General features: G+C 43.7%; 1 protein-coding gene across 46 annotated transcripts in view; it reads right to left on the minus strand.

Moving 5' to 3' along the window:
* LOC118511070 (myosin heavy chain, muscle) overlaps positions 1-1,088 on the minus strand; it is a 25,567-nt gene extending 24,479 nt beyond the window's left edge. For 45 of the 46 annotated variants that reach the window (XR_004906108.1, XR_004906107.1, XM_036053708.1 and 42 more), the window contains exon 1: positions 932-1,088. The gene's annotated coding sequence lies outside the window, so the exon portion shown is untranslated. The other variant, XM_036053685.1, reaches the window with a different exon arrangement.
* Between the last annotated feature and the right edge of the window lie 15,033 nt (positions 1,089-16,121).

Here is a 16,121-nt window from a genome sequence, read left to right on the forward strand (position 1 = left end):
CACCCCCATACCACAGTCGTGCAAGCCCATGCAACAACAACAAAAAATACATAAAATAGAACACTCATCCATCCGTCGAGCTGAGTCGAGTGAAAATAACAACGGAGTTCATTTGGTGAATTCGGTTCCGTATGTTATGCAAGATATTCGCCCATGGGGGACCATGATGCGTGTAGCGCCCCAAATGTTCTATATTTATAGCACGCGCGCGTGCGAGGTTTTCACCTCGAGACATTTACGCGATTGCACAAGAGCGACAAGCGAGCAAACATCGATCGCCAACAGGCTTGTGAAATATTTCAAACCGACAGTTTTCCTTCAAGGAAAACTTGTACGTGCGCGACGTTGCACGGCCAGATGCGGCACAGCACTATCGGTGGATGTGCGGGAAGCAAAATAACGGGCAGGAACGTCCGCCGTGGCTCACGATGATGCGGAACAGTGCTCCACCACGTTTGCTTAATTTCCACCTCGGATCGAACCGCGAAGGGATGATATTTTTAACGCTCCTAACAAATACGTGCTTGAGCTCAGGTACCGCATCACCCGACTGCATTGAGCCTGTTTAGCAAAGCGGCACACAAGAGTACAGGCCATCCCAATTTCATCGAATGGCGAAACTAATTCAACTAAGGGGAGACGTTGGAATTATTTTTAGGCCGTCAAACCACCAAACCGTTCCTATGCGGTCGCAAAGAAATGCGCCTGTAGCAAACTTCCATCAGCGAGCGAGATCACTAGGATTATCTTCCATAATCCATCGGTTGTTCACTTGCACACGCACACGCACACACCTGTTGTAGGCCAGAACTATTTGAGTACTATTTTTAAATTCCCCTGCAAAAATGTTCACTTCTCCAAACAGGACAGTCACGATCACTCCGTTGGTTTCACCGACATGGAACAAATGGCAAATGGAGCTGCAGCTCACCTCACGTCCAACTATGGCTGCGGTCAACTTCAACTTCAACGCTCAATATCCACTATGGCAAGCGGTCGAAGAAAACGCAACTGCTAACTGCAACACCTCGAACAGTTCACTCGGAAACGATCCACCACCGTTGAGGAGTACGATCGAATTAAGTGAACCGACCAAACGTAGCGGACCAGTTGAATGAAGTCCCGTCGAAAAATCCCCCCCGAACCATGTACAACGGATCGGTCGTTCGGTACATAAGGCCTGACCCAAGCGTTCGCCTGCCTTCGGCCAGTGACTCAGCTATGTACTCGTCCACTCGGTATGCCTAGGACGAGAACCTGGGAACGGGGAACGGGGTGTGAGTGTGTGTGCGCGCGCACCCTATGACGATCGTGCGAACATTTGTGCCCCGGCACGATCGCGAACGGGTGGGCGTACCGAAAAGGTAACGAAAATAGGAAAATGGGGTGGGGGGAGGGGGGGGGATATATTTTTCTCGCACAGCGCTCAAGGATTAGGTAAGAGCAAAGGTATGCGCGACCTGTGCGTGTTCTATTTACGTAACCGAGCGACCGCGGCACCGTACGTGCCTGTCGGGGTAAAAATCTGCACCCGCGAGTGGATGCAGGGACTAGAATCCATTGAAAAAAGGTCCCCAAAGCAAGGGATGCCGAACAAATCCAATTTTTAATGATTCTGCGCGAAAAAACCATGGATCCCATGCGACTATCGGAGAAATCTGGGCTGCGCCAGGGATGTGAGAAAGGTGGACAGGAAGCTGGGGTCCTCCATGTAGGGGTGTGCGCGCGGGCGGGCGAGTGTTTGACCCAGTGTGTCCAGTGCGCATGTGTGGACGCAAAACATGCAAATGCTCGCATCGTATTGCTATTTTAGGTAATATGTTCCATCCGTAAATCCGCCCCGCTGGTGATGTGCGGGCTGCTGGCCATACACGCGACCAACCACCAATGTCCAGCAGCATAAACTTTCACACCAGTTCCTTCGAAGTTTGAAAGCGTTCCTCAATATCGGGGGTTTTCGCACTATTAGACAACACGATGACAGTTATGTAACCGTTATCGTTATCAGCTCCAAGAGTTTCTGGTACTTGAATCCACAGCTACCGCATCCGAGGGCGCGATTGATGTACGTAAATCCTTGATCACTGTAATGGACCCTACTGGAGGGCATTCCAACACACGGTCAATTTCTTAACCCACAGTCATGCAATCAACTAACTGCCGATCAAATGTCCTTTATCCACGATACCACTGTTCAGTGTCTTCTCGCTTTGTCACTTGTTCAAATTCACTTCCAATCAATGCAGCAGATCAGAACCCCAAACAATTCTAACACGTAAAGAAGATGAGCTGTGGCCGATTTCTGCTCGCAGGTAGTAAAATCCGAACGCTGATCGCTACCACAGCTAGCCTGGATAATGATGATGATGAGACACTCAAATGCACACGCACAAATAGTTGATGCTTGTCGCTTATCAACCAGCCCGGATATATCCTGTGAATCCTGTGTGATGAAGTGCTCCGTTATCAGCTTAGACACACATACACACACACACACACACGCATGCACACAATCTCATTCGCTCGCTCAACCATCCACACACACACACGCTCCCACCACTTGCTCTGCCTATGAATCCGCTGGTCGCACTCGATCGGTCGGATCGTGTGCCCTCAGCTCTGTGAAATGTTGGATGTTATCACTTACGCGTTCGAAAGCCGTTCTAACCGAAAATTGGGGGAACTTGCTTTTTATACGTCGCAATCTGATCGCACGGCCGAGTGCCTGGGATTTGCCGCGCGCACCCCAGCCTCCAGCCACCCCCAGCTCCCACGACTGCGTTGCAGTAGTGTGCGAGCGAGGTTTCGTGTGTGTGCGGTTCGAGTTGGAGGTCGCCGTCGTGCCGTCGTCACGCACACTCACACGCCCCGGGCACGGTATGTTAGCGCACACACGTCGGGCCGTGTACGGTCGATACATAAGCGAGCAGGTAGCCGAGCAAGTACATAAGCCAGCAGGCCTACTTTCTGAACGGTGGCAATAGCTTCGCGGGTTATCTGACCGATTGCGCACGCAGAAAATAGATAGCCAATTTTGCCTGGGCTGCTGCTTCGTGGCCGTGGATTTCTCGTGGAACACGATCGCACGATCATCACGTTGACTTCACGCACACACACACGCTCTAGTTGTGCCACCTGAAAATGGTGAAGTGAACCGACGACGTAAGCGTAGGATTTCGTTCGGCGCAGGTCGGCCGATGGGGGTCGCGACGGAAGGATGCTGGTGCAGTTTTTCGCTGAACAACCATGTTACGTGGGAGAATGGGCAGGTGCAGGGCTCCATGCATGCGCACACCACTTCACGCGCAGGGAAACGATCGGTTTCTCCGGCACAGGTTGATCCGGCCGGCCGGCAGGTTGGTTCGATGGCTGACGCATACAACGCATTGCAAACAGTAGCAGCAGTTGACGACCGCCTGTTGGCGTCTATTGGCTAGTTTCTTTTGTCTCATTACCCCGATCTGACGCACCGCCATTGTGTTACTCGCGTCAGGGAAGCGCTTTGTTGGCGTAATCGTCGGTGTTTTCATTTCGAGCATACCTGCGAGGCAATCGTTATCACCGGAAGCTTACTTTAACATAATAGTACTGCATGAAGAGTTTAAGCGAGATCGGTCCAGATTTACCATCAATTTTAGTCCTAACTTTCATTGCTAGAGAGTGCCGCTAGAGTGTTATGGTTCAACCGAGTGAGAGCTAGTTCATAGTCCCACGGTTTGTTTGGATAGGATATCCAGGGCTTTGCCTTGATATGAGTTAACACGACGTTTATGACTAGCACGAAATATACTCCCGAACTGCCAGAAGGACCGCGTCCAGTCATACCGACGCGTTTCGGCATAGGTCAGCATAATGAGCAACAAACATGCTATGCTCGCAAAAAGGGCGATCAAAACGGCAAAGCAGCGGCACGCTGACAAAAACATTTCACCACCAGCAAAATGGCTACGGTGGGCAACGAGCCGGCTTCGAGCCGAGAATTGTGTTGTAAGCTATTTTTAAAATAATGCAAACCAAAGCTGAAAAACCACCGTAGCGCTAGTGGTAGCTAGTCGTACCGTGTCGCACTAGTTGTGTGCGTTCGGTGGTGCGTATGTGCAGTACTGAAAGAAGCTCTCCGACCATTCGCTTCCCCGCTAATGCCTCTCCAAAGCGGGGATTCGGGCAGCGGAATGCAAATTTTGAATCTTGGTTAATAGCAGCAGCGCCATCGGCTTGACGGCGGTTTTTTTGAGCACAAACGAATGAGACGAAGCCTGGGCTGAGCAAGACGGGAACAGTGTGAAGAAAGCCTGTACGAAATTGGCCGACAGTAGCGAGCCAACGTGTGTGTGTGTGTGGCACAACGGCTTTGGGGCCGTTGAATGCCGGTTCACTTGTCTTTCCCTAGGGCTTCTGGCACAGGCGTTTGGGTTCGGTATCTGAGATTCGACAGTTCGTAGCCAAGGTATATTTTAGGACAGAGACAATGCTTCAGCGTAGTGTGCCGGTTAAGGTGTGCAAGTGGTTTCGTTAGAAATCTGATGAAATTTTCACTCCTGGTCTAGTATTGACGAATAATGACAAGAGCTTGTGCTGAGTTTAAAATATTCTATAAACACTCTCATTTCATAGAATCGGAAAACATATTTTTCTAGTCACAAAATAGGAAGAATGTCCCTAAAACAAACATTACAATTCGTATGCGACTCTAAGGAAACAACATTTTGCACTGAATCCCATATAACATGAGCGATGGAGACGCATGGTCGTTGACGATCTACTGACGATGGACCGACGATGACTGACAAATGTGAGCAAACATTCTAATCGATGTAAGACTTCTGCTTGGGATATTAAGACTATCTGGTTGAGATGCATCATCCACCAACATGTCCACTGAATTTCACAATATCTTTCTAAATAACAAATAGCCCCATTCGACGTACATGTACCGACTGTAAAAAATGAATTGTTCAGCAAAAAATGCTTCGAAAAGCAGTAGCTCTGCATCGTTTAGAAAAGGAAATTAATTAGAGGAAAAAAGCTCTTCGATAGAAACCTTTATCCACCAGAACAAAAAAAAATATTTACGTTGATTAGTTAATACTTGCACCATTGTTCGGCGTGCGGGTGCGTATTCAATACCATCAAGCAGAGCAACAATAAAAACAACCCTTATGACTAGAGCTAAAATTATCACATTCTTGACCGCTTTTATCCGTCCGGTTCACGAACGTCGTGTGCACGATGTGGCGTTCGCTGCCGCACGAATAAATTTCCCATGCGAACCACACCGAAATCACACCGTACCGGTCACTTTTGTTCGCACACCCACCCTCTCCCCCCTCTCCCCCCCCCCCCACCCCAACACCCGACAGTACCCCGTGCCTGTATGCGGTAGAAAAACAATGCTGGCCACCTTCTGCCGTTCGAGCCCTCGATCAGTCATTGCTTCCTTTGAGGTGGTGGCTGCCATGTTGGGCATGGATTCCCTGTACAACCATTACCGCAGTTACATGTTACTCCTACTGATGATGCTGCAGCTCTCACGAACGGCCAGTGTGTTTAGTGGAACACCACAAATAATTCAACGCGAGCAGAACAGAGCGAAGGTCCGTTAACGCAGGCGTGAATGTCCAAACAGCTCTACGGATGCCTCAATAGTTCGCTCAAACCCCGGCATCAGTCGCAGTATCAGCCGACCGGTACTGCGGCGACCACTGCCCAGCGCTTGTCCCTGCCAGTTCGTCCGGATATTTGAACGAACTCAATAGACTAGATGATGCGTTCGGGTAGTACTATTTTTAAGAACCATCGATCGGGGCCGGTTTTCCTCCTCGGCTGAACTACTCGCCGAACGGCGGTGCCGCTGTTGGACGGCAGCGATCGGGCAGAATGATACGATACGGTTCACCGTAGCCATATGCTAAAAATATGCAAAACGAACACCAAAATAACGGAAAATATTTAACCCCTCGTGCGTTCCCTTTAAAACGCACCCAGACCGCCACCCACCCCTCCCAACCCCATATCCAATATTGGAACGCTTATGTACCTGCGGCAGATGCGCTCTAGTTTCCTTCCGTTTTTGTGATCGTTTTCAAGTTACGGTTTCGATAACCACAAAAACCAACAACTAAAGCACACCATCAACACACACACAAACACACGGTGGAGAGAAACAAAAAATGACACACAGCAGAGGTGCATCTCGTCGATCGTAAGCATTTTCATGATCACTCGATCAGCAATCATGGGGCTGCTGTCGAACAGTTATGAGTCGAACAGATAGGAAAGCATTCGCCATTACCCCATTTTCGATTGGCTTGTTTGTCAGATCTTTCAGCCAGTAACTATCGGTAATTTACGAACCCTTGGTGCGGATACGTACAAAAAAATGCAGCCCGGTCCAGGGTTAACATTCTCCTTAGTGAACTATTTTTACTGGAATCGGTTCCAGATCGTTCCCGGGCCAGCTCATCCGGGAATCTCGTTAGTAAGGTTTATTTATACTCAACAAACAGTGCTACGCTGCTGTCCTAGTTTATGGAGCACCAGTTGTTTAGATCATGCAAGTAGCGGTGCTCGCAGTGTTGGTAGTAGTAGCGCGTTAAGGTCACGGATACCGCCCGAGGGAAGGAAGCAAAGTAAGGCTGCGTAACTTTGTACTGTGTAACGAGCAACGAGGTTTGAACATTTAATGATCAAATTCAATCGAACAATTTAGGTCGAGTAAAATTGGATTGGTATTATTGGATGGACCATTGATTCAAAGCAACTAGAATCTAGCAAATTGACATTCATCCATATTCCATATTGAGCATTTAGGAAGGAGCACAATCACACCATAGACTGAATCTATGAGTAGGTTTAATGCGGTTTGATGAAGCTTGATCGAGTAGATTCACACGTTTGACTGATCAACTTGTTGGACTAAAATTTTTATTTAGCTGCGCTCCCCCTGGACAAGGTGCTAATTCACAGTTCCCCAAACCCCCCAAAGTCCCCAAACCATCGTGAATTGTTCACTATTTTGCACTTAGTTTTAAGCAATATGGCCAGGCCGTCCTCATATGTAAACACGTATGAAAAAACCACCTTAACAAGATACACAAAAAAAATATGTAGGAAAACCCCAACAAATTTAAGCTTATGTGAGACAAGTACCTAGCTCAATGTAATTATTGCTCACGATGCTACAGTTATTCTGAATATTCTCTACAGATGTCAGTATTTGGAATGATGAGCAAGTGCAAACAAAAATATTATTAATCCCTCCTGATTGATTGATTGACCAATATTACAATTTCTTTTCACATTCCAATATTTTTGCTCTCTTTTCTTGGCCTAACGAATGGCCTTAAGTATACCACGTAGTTGGATAGTCAGTCCACAAAACGGGGGATTCAAACCCCGGTCCTGCAATATGAAGACCGGCACCGTTGTCGCTTCTACCACCAAGCCGCTCCATTCCAACATTCCAACATTATGGATTTCTATAAAAAAGCTACTGTATTTCATCATACATTTATCAGGCCATGCTGGTCACCTAATGATTTATTAGACTTATTGATACCACGCAGTTGGATAGGTTAGGCCGCCATAGGAAGACTCACACTAGCTAATTATAACGCAATGTATTTTTTCGGATCAGCTCGGATCCGCATCTCATCAGTTCTGAAACTGAACTTTCAATGATTTTATACATTGTTAAAAAGTTAAACTCATAAAGTAATGTTTAGTAGTGGCAGGAAGCATTTTCTATCATTCATAGCATGTACTTACATCCAAAAAATGCCTACAAACTTAAAAATGCTTGCAGAACTTTGTAAAACACACCATCTTACTGTACAAATCGATGAGCCCAATTTGCTCATTATTTTCAATTGCATTATTCTGCATAACAAAATTACAGCAAGATCGGGTACAGAAACGAGCAATTTTTTGAAATTATTAGAGTATTAGCAATTATTAGAAATATCATAAGGCAAAGATGAAACATTCAAATCGGAATTAGTCCGTCCTGGTTAACTCTACAACTGAAATGAAATATTCTGTTCCACTTTGGCATTACAACTTCTTGGAAGTCGTAGCCAGCCATTTCTGGATTCGATTTTAGCCGGAGCTACACAGACAATAGAAATGTTTCCAGTTTAAGTATTACACTATGATTGATCAACCAGAACAGACAAAACACTTCCAACGTCAAACTGTACAACGAAATCGATTACAATGTCTCTAATGCAATTATTAAAAAAAAAGTTAAGCACTCTTTCTCATCCTACATAATGATCCTATTCTCGAGAGGCATAAACCACCATCAGTTGGCCACTCTTCCTACAATACACTTATTTCACAATTGCTGCCAATCCGAACGATCAAAACATGGGCAGGATGGCTCCTTTTCACGAAGTTGTGAAACTTTATCTACTCTACAACCATTGTTCAAGGTGCAGCAGTGCCGGTGTCATTTGTCTTTTACTTTCCGTTGTTACTTAGTACTCCCCACCGGACAGCCATGTACTATGGCTTTTTTTTCGTTGGTGTAGTGAGCAATGCTCACCAGCCGTACGATGCAAAGAAGATCAAGGAGCAAACGATAGCCGGCGGTACGAAATACAATTTGTGCAAACTCGTCGTGGCCCCCGCCGGTGACCTCGGTCTACGGTTTGTGGTTATGCGTGTGAGGTATGACACACGAGTGGTCATTCCCAAGCAGGCATCTGAAACCTTCACCGACACGATGCCAGAAATAGCACCCGGCACCGATCGGTGCTGCCGACGCTCGCATGCTTCGCTCTCGCTTGTTTTGCGTGAAATGTTGTAAATGCTTCAGCGGAACAAAGATAATGCTAGCACGACAAGTCCAAGCTAACGTTGAAGAATGGGTGGTTCTCAAGTTCTAGCAGAAGGTCTAAGTAGATTTAAAGCTGAGGATTTCAGTAATCTTTTAACAAAGAAGAGTTAAGTGTGATATCAATCCAACGGAATACAGACGAACTGGAATTAGTTTTTTTGTTTGTGGCCTTACTTAACAGTCAATTAATTGGGGCATCTATCATTTTAATCAATTTGATGTTTACAAACTGTTCGAAGTACATCACAAATAAGTTCTAAATGTTATGTTAGTTCTATCTAGATGTGCTTAGATTGTTATTGGCTTAAGCACGAAGACACTTGTCGAGACTATAAATTGTAAATTTTAAGTATTAATGTCTTCGGCTATAAGTTCAAGCCAATGCGTTGCAATACATTTAGGTGTACGTGTTTCAGGTTTCTAAATTCCTGTAATGTTAGAACAAAGATTGATTCGTCTACTACATGCAGCTGATGAGCTCGATCGTTTTGTTGTCTTTCGCCTAAGCAAGCACATACACACTCGCATCATATACAGCATGGGATCCAACTGTGACGAGCTCTAGGACACGTGTACATTGACCTCATTATAGTACAGCGAATTAGACAAGTCATGCTTGGGTGGAGGGATGATTGTGTCATTTGAATATCACTGGACTTCGTGGACCACAAATTGCCCTGGCAAGCCATATCGTTTGCTTTCAAATTTTACACCAAAAAAATTGCTTATTTTATAACTATGGCGATCGAGAATGCTGCTTAGTATAATACTAAATGGGCACACCGTCTAGGATGATGCCGATCGTGAGGATGAAAAAAAACCTGACGTATGCCCTGAGCGATACAAATAAGGCTATCGGACGCAGTATAAAACATATTGTGAAATAGCAAATAATTGCGCAATGAAATGCTTCAAGTATGCGATTATATCATGCAGTGCAGTAGATTAAAATTATCTTGAAGTAAGGGGAAGAAAAACCAGGCATAGCAGCTGTTACAACTGACGGTGGTAACAATTGGTAGAGAACTGCAGCTATAGAGATTCACCTTACCACACACATGGTCTGTGACACACCAACGTTACCGAATCCGAAACGACTAGCCCCAAATGTTTATGTATTCTGAGATTTATTGATCAGACGTTTGCAAAATGATTATCACAAACACCGCGATGTAATCGTACGCCAACGTACCCCAGACCGCTATGTTTACGATAGAGAGAGAGAGGGAGAGAGCGAGAGATAACGCGTACCCGCTGAACAGAAACACAGGCACGGATCGTCTCTCCAACCATGACCGTGATCAGTTGATATTTTTGGACCAACGACCAACAGCAACCACCACGAGCAACTACAACAAAAAATGGCCAAATATTCAAAGCTACTCATGCACAAGAAAAGGCAAAAAGTAAGTTAAACATGGCGCCTCTAAAGTCAGTAGTAAGAGATGACAAATAAAAATACATTGTGTAATAACAGGGCGAAGAATGAAAAATTTACTGCTCTACAGAAGAAATGGACATAATTATCACCGGCGGTGGCCAATTGGTCGCCCGATGCAATCTTGCAGGATGTTATGTAATCGTTCCCCGTTCCGAGTAAATAAATGTGCATCCACTCACGGACACGAATGCGGGGCGGGTTCGGATACAAATTTGAAAGATGTTGTTGGTTTTAAATAAACTATTTACAATACCATTAAGTTTACGATGTTACGAGAAACAACAAACTGCTCCAAACTGTGCCGGATCGGTGAGGTGACGAGCCAATAATCATTGTGTGTGCAAACCATTCCAGCCATCCCAGGACGAGGAGTAGAACGTAAACAGAAATTAATTCGCAATAGTTCATAAATGGTTTTGGTTGTTGAACAAATAGTTTTTTTTCTGCACCTTTTTATAACATTAAATCGACAACAATTTATGCAACAAACTACGTAATAATATTTAGGTAAATAACCACTTAAACAACACATAATAGGACCAACTCGTTGACCAACCTACAGGACTAAACTTGAACTGGAATGAAGTATACACTTTATTAGAATTATTTTATTTATTTATTAATTATCACGGCTAGGAGCCGTATTGTCAGCACCGCATGTGCTGACGAAATAAAAATATCAAAAACAAAAAATTCACAAAAAAAATTACCAAAGCATTTCCTCCCTGGTATTTAGCCTTATCCCGGGCATGCTCGGTTACTTGATTAGAATTACTTTAATGTAAAATTCTACGCTCAAACTGTTTTTAATCAGTTTGGATTTCACTTTCAGAAAGTTGGATTCTACATTACAGTGATTTTCTGATTACAGTTCTTTTGGAAAACTTTATATTAAAAGCATAAAAGATCTAATGTTTAAAGCAACTAGAGATTTTACATATCCAGACGCTATAAAAAAAATTAGTTAGGCCTAATTAGTTAGGGGAGTGCTGGGATGTTACACCTATGCCAAACCATGGAGAAATAGATTGGAGAATATTTAAAGACAGACAGACAGTGTTAATACTGGTTCTCCAATTTGATTCGAAATTGGAATTTGAAAATTGGTCGTTCTTTAGAAACTGAGCTCTACTTGACTTCCAAGACACGCGCAACGGATTAAACGGCCCTATTACGGCTCTGTCATGAGCATTTAACGGACCAAAATGAATTTAATATAGACTCAACAATATTCAGGGAGACGTTTACGATTTCGACTAGAGTTTTATTATTTTCGTTTATACTGGATTAATATGCAACCGAGTATCAATCGAGATTAAGATTTTTATTTTTCACCAGCTTTCACACAAATAATAAAAGATAGCAATTTTGATGAAAAGTAAGGATAGATGATGATAAATATGTAGCCTGCCTGCAGGATTTAATAACCAGTCATTTATAGTCAAAACATCTTCTTTATACTGTTTGTCTCTCGTCTGTATGATAACATTACACGTCTATGAAAATCCTTGTTACATTGGTTCTTTTCTGTCATATTCTTATTGATCACAGCCGATCAGTAAAGTGGTGGATCGAGCCCTTAGGTAGAAAAAATATACAAGGCTTTTAATGGAGTTTGAAACCTTCTAAACGATCGAAGCTTCTGCGAGGTCATGGGTGCAGTTTACCACTTAGGTCCGCAAGCATCTGCTTGTTCATACCATGATCCGCTCATGGATGAGAACGAAATCAGAAATAAACTCCTCGGAATATTCATCCTCCTTACCAGTGCACTTCCCACTCGTTGTAAGGAATATTTTTTGGACATAAGCTTTGATTTCTTTCTCGGTAAATAACAAATATCAGCTCTATTATGGTCATATGCAGTTTAGTATTAAAATTTCATATTTCCTATGCATGGAGTATAAATTCATAATAACCGAGTAGAAATCATGTGGCCCCTCTATCCTTTACTATAAAAACAAAAATTAGGAATTCTCTTTAATTAATTTATGTAAGATAATCGCATCTTAACTGTCACACATTCACACTGCACTAAGCAGAAAAGCCTCAATCATATAAGACTCAGCAAAGGACACGCTCAAAAAGACAGACACGCACAGACTTTGCTTAGAATACCAACCAGGCCAGAACCGATCAACCACATCCGACTCGATTACAAACTGTCATTTGACAGCTTGTGTCTTAAAGCGTTTACAAACAACATTTCTTTGATTTTATTTCGATAATCTTTTACATTTACAGTTAATGGTTTACTAACGATTGCAGAGTGCGTTCAAAACACACACATATTGACAACCTGTATGCCGTCCGTTCACTCCTCAGACTGACCCAACTATGCGCCGCTTTGCAGAGCTTTGTTGATTGTACAGCTCACCGAGCACAGCAGTTTGGCTCAAATGAAACAACACATCGTCGCCTAAATAAAGCCACAAAAATGTGTTACCATCCGCCCAGCAAACTATTTCCTATTTTTGGCACAAATCATAATCAAACAACCGACACCCCCTTTTTGGCGGCTGCAATCAGTCGATGCAGCCAGCCGAAAGCGGCTTTTGGCAGCTTTCGCAGCTTACTCGCGCATTGTCAGGTGCTGACTCGTCACCGCAACGTGTACGCCGAGAGATGCGTTTACGTCTTTACGAGCTACGCGAAACTCTGCACCTGCCCTGCCTTGCCCTGCCCTGCCTGCCTGCCTTACGATGGCATGCTGCCTCAAACTTCATCGATCAAGCAAACGTGGTGTCGCTGAACCTGATGAGTGATCAGCGCATCGATCGACAGCTTGTGCCAATCCGCGTTCGAAGTCGGCCGATTTGGTTGCAACGTGCTAACCAATTGACCCATCATCCATTGGTCCGACGGAAATGATAAGTCTCAGTATCGTCGCGCACAGTAGAATGCATCTTTAGTACAGCACCACCTACGAGAAGTATTCCTGCCATATTCCGACGGTTTGTCCGTTCTGTAAACGAACACCGGTCCCCACACTCAACCACTGATGGAAGAAAAACGAAATCATCCGGCGGACCAAAATAGAACCTTTGCCTTTCGAAAAACACCAAACACCCGTCTATATTATAGCTGCGAAATGCCACCGTTGGATTTATTTCGGTTAGAATAATATCTCAACCGAACCAGCGGGACCGTTCTCCTGCTCCAGCCGACTTTTCCGACACAACCATCTTTTGCTGTCCCCTCCTACGGCAACGCGAGCAAGAAATTCTGACACCGACTCAATCGTCCACTGTCCACCATGTGCAGGCAGGCAGAGCAGCGCAACCGTGACGGAGCATCAGGTTGTATCGGATTGCCGCGGTACGGTGTTATGAATGATTTTCTTTCTTGCTCTGTAACAGCATAATTGCAGTGGATGAACCCGCGAATCAGATGGGTGTATATCTGCTGCCAGCAAACCATCGCCGCACACGTCTAGTCAAAAAACATTTCTAGAGCAAGGAGCACCAAAGAAAAAAAGGAGGATGGAACCCCGTGTGCCGGCTCCTAATGTGCGATGTGCGAATCGGCGGCATCGCTACGGTGCTACGATGTGCGCGCAGTAAAAATAGTTCCTTCACGCTAAAATTAGTGTCATCTGCGATCTGACTACTAAAACTAAACTGTAGCTTCGATGCTGGTGCCGCGCTATGCTGATGCCGCGGGCCGAGCAGGCCAGCGTCTGCTGCTGGTTCGTAATATAAACGTCACTAACTCAAGACGATTGCAGGACGGCTGTGAAGTAAACAGTTTTTTTTATTATTCTCTCGCTTCTTGCTCGTCCGACACACTAGCTGCATCGGATGGGCGAGAACTGTGCATGGGGACCAGTCACCACGCTCGCTGACCATTTCTCCGACAGCGACAGCCACGAGCGGGGAAGTGTTAGGGCTTTGAAAGAAATTAAACAAATGTCATTTTTCTTCGCTTCGGTGGACAATTAGCAGGAACGAGGAGCGCGGGACTGCCACTGGGCCTAAAATACATGGAAGATGATTTATCGCGTAATGGACGATGGCAAACGTTGAGCTAGCGCGAAGCGGAGTGTTGCCAAAATCCGATGATTCAGGGCTTGTCGATGGTGCATACGAATTCTTTATTTGAGAGTGTTAGTGTTAAGAAGTCAGTCTCTTACTTTACTTTCGCGCCACATTAAGTCGGAATTAGATATTCGCATCGCAAGAAGGGATGGAACTGATTTCAATTAACTAAATAATGATCGATCGAAAACGGGCACCCGCGGGATAAAGACCGTTATAGCTTTTAATTGTCTTTTGGAACGATGATAAAACAAGCTTATCAATACTTTAATAAACGATTGGATTCTTATAACACTTGTAACTAACTATAACACACTTATAACTTGACCGTTTCCAGTTTTGCTGTACATTTAACACCATTCAAAGCTGACAGCCTACCGCCTAGCAACATTCCTGACACGCGACGTTTTAAAGCTAAAATATTTTAATAAAATAACCAACTTTACTAATAATGTTTAGGACATAAAAGACTTCTATTTCTATTTCTTCTTTGCCACTTCAACCTCGGGAGGTACTAGCCTGTCATCTCTGGGGTCCTTTAGGGAAGGTGATCTGAGCGGTATTGGACACATGCGGTCATGCCGTTTAAAGACCGGCGCCACTGTTTTAATTTGACGCGTTAATCCGCTCTGTCGGCTGCCTGGTAGGAGAAAAGTGCTGGTTCTCTGTCGAGGAGTATCTCCCAATGGCTGGTTGACCCAATGAACCATGCTGCAGGTGACAAGGAACCATGCTTCATATTGGACAACGAACAACGGAACGGTGTCCGATGCAACTCGGCATTAGAGCACATATAATAACTTGTAATAATCCTCTCATATTAGTAGTAGTATATTCTTCATGTATTTCAATTTAAATTTGTTTACAATAGTTGTTGAGATATTGTTGATAGTGGGTTCAATAATTTAAATTTTTCCGCACTAATTTTAAAACATAGTTTGGCTTTGCCAGTTTAAATGCTATTTGATCAAAGTGCAGATTTAAATTTGGGAGTAGGAAAAATTTCGGTAAAACCTACTTCATAATACGAAAGAAAAAAAAATATTTTAAACTTAATCCTACTTATTAAATAATTTTACAGACTAATTCGTACTTCAAAATAATGATTCATTAAACATTCAAATCGCTTTAACGCTCTCAATAACTAAAGGGAAGTTTTGGGATTAAGAAAATTGGGATTGTTAGTGGTTAATGGAAGTTTTGGAATCATGAATAGGATTGGAAGAGGAAAAAAAAAATTACGCATGATGTATATTTAGATTGTTGTTTCGGCATCTTACTTTGTAATTATAAACTAATTTACTGTTAAATTCAGCAATGGTAGGAATTTGACAAATTCTATGCAGTGTTTTAGTTCTGAACCAAGGTGGCACATTTAAAATATTTTTCAGACACTTGTTTTGAATTCTTTGTAGTCTAAGTTTGTGTGTTTTGGCGCAGGAATCCCATACTGGAGAAGCATAGGTAATATTAGGCCGTATTACTGTAGTATATAACAGGAGCTTATTGTCTAGATTTAACCTGGATTTTCTGTTTAGTAAGCTATACAAGCTACGAAAAACTTTTGTGCATTTTATAATTGTGGAATCAATATGTGCTTTGAAAGTTATTCTTTTGTCAAAAGTCATTCCAAGATATCTCACAGATTGTTTCCAGGGGATGTTTGTATTGGATATCTGTACTTGTCTGTTGGGTATTTTTTTTGTACACGTAAATCGAGGAAAAAGATGGCTTCAGTTTTACTATTGTTGATTTTTAATTTCCATTTTTGACAGTAACTAGTGTATGCTTTAAGAGCGGAATT

This window comes from Anopheles stephensi, chromosome 3, assembly GCF_013141755.1.
Source record: "Anopheles stephensi strain Indian chromosome 3, UCI_ANSTEP_V1.0, whole genome shotgun sequence".
NCBI lineage: Eukaryota > Metazoa > Arthropoda > Insecta > Diptera > Culicidae > Anopheles > Anopheles stephensi.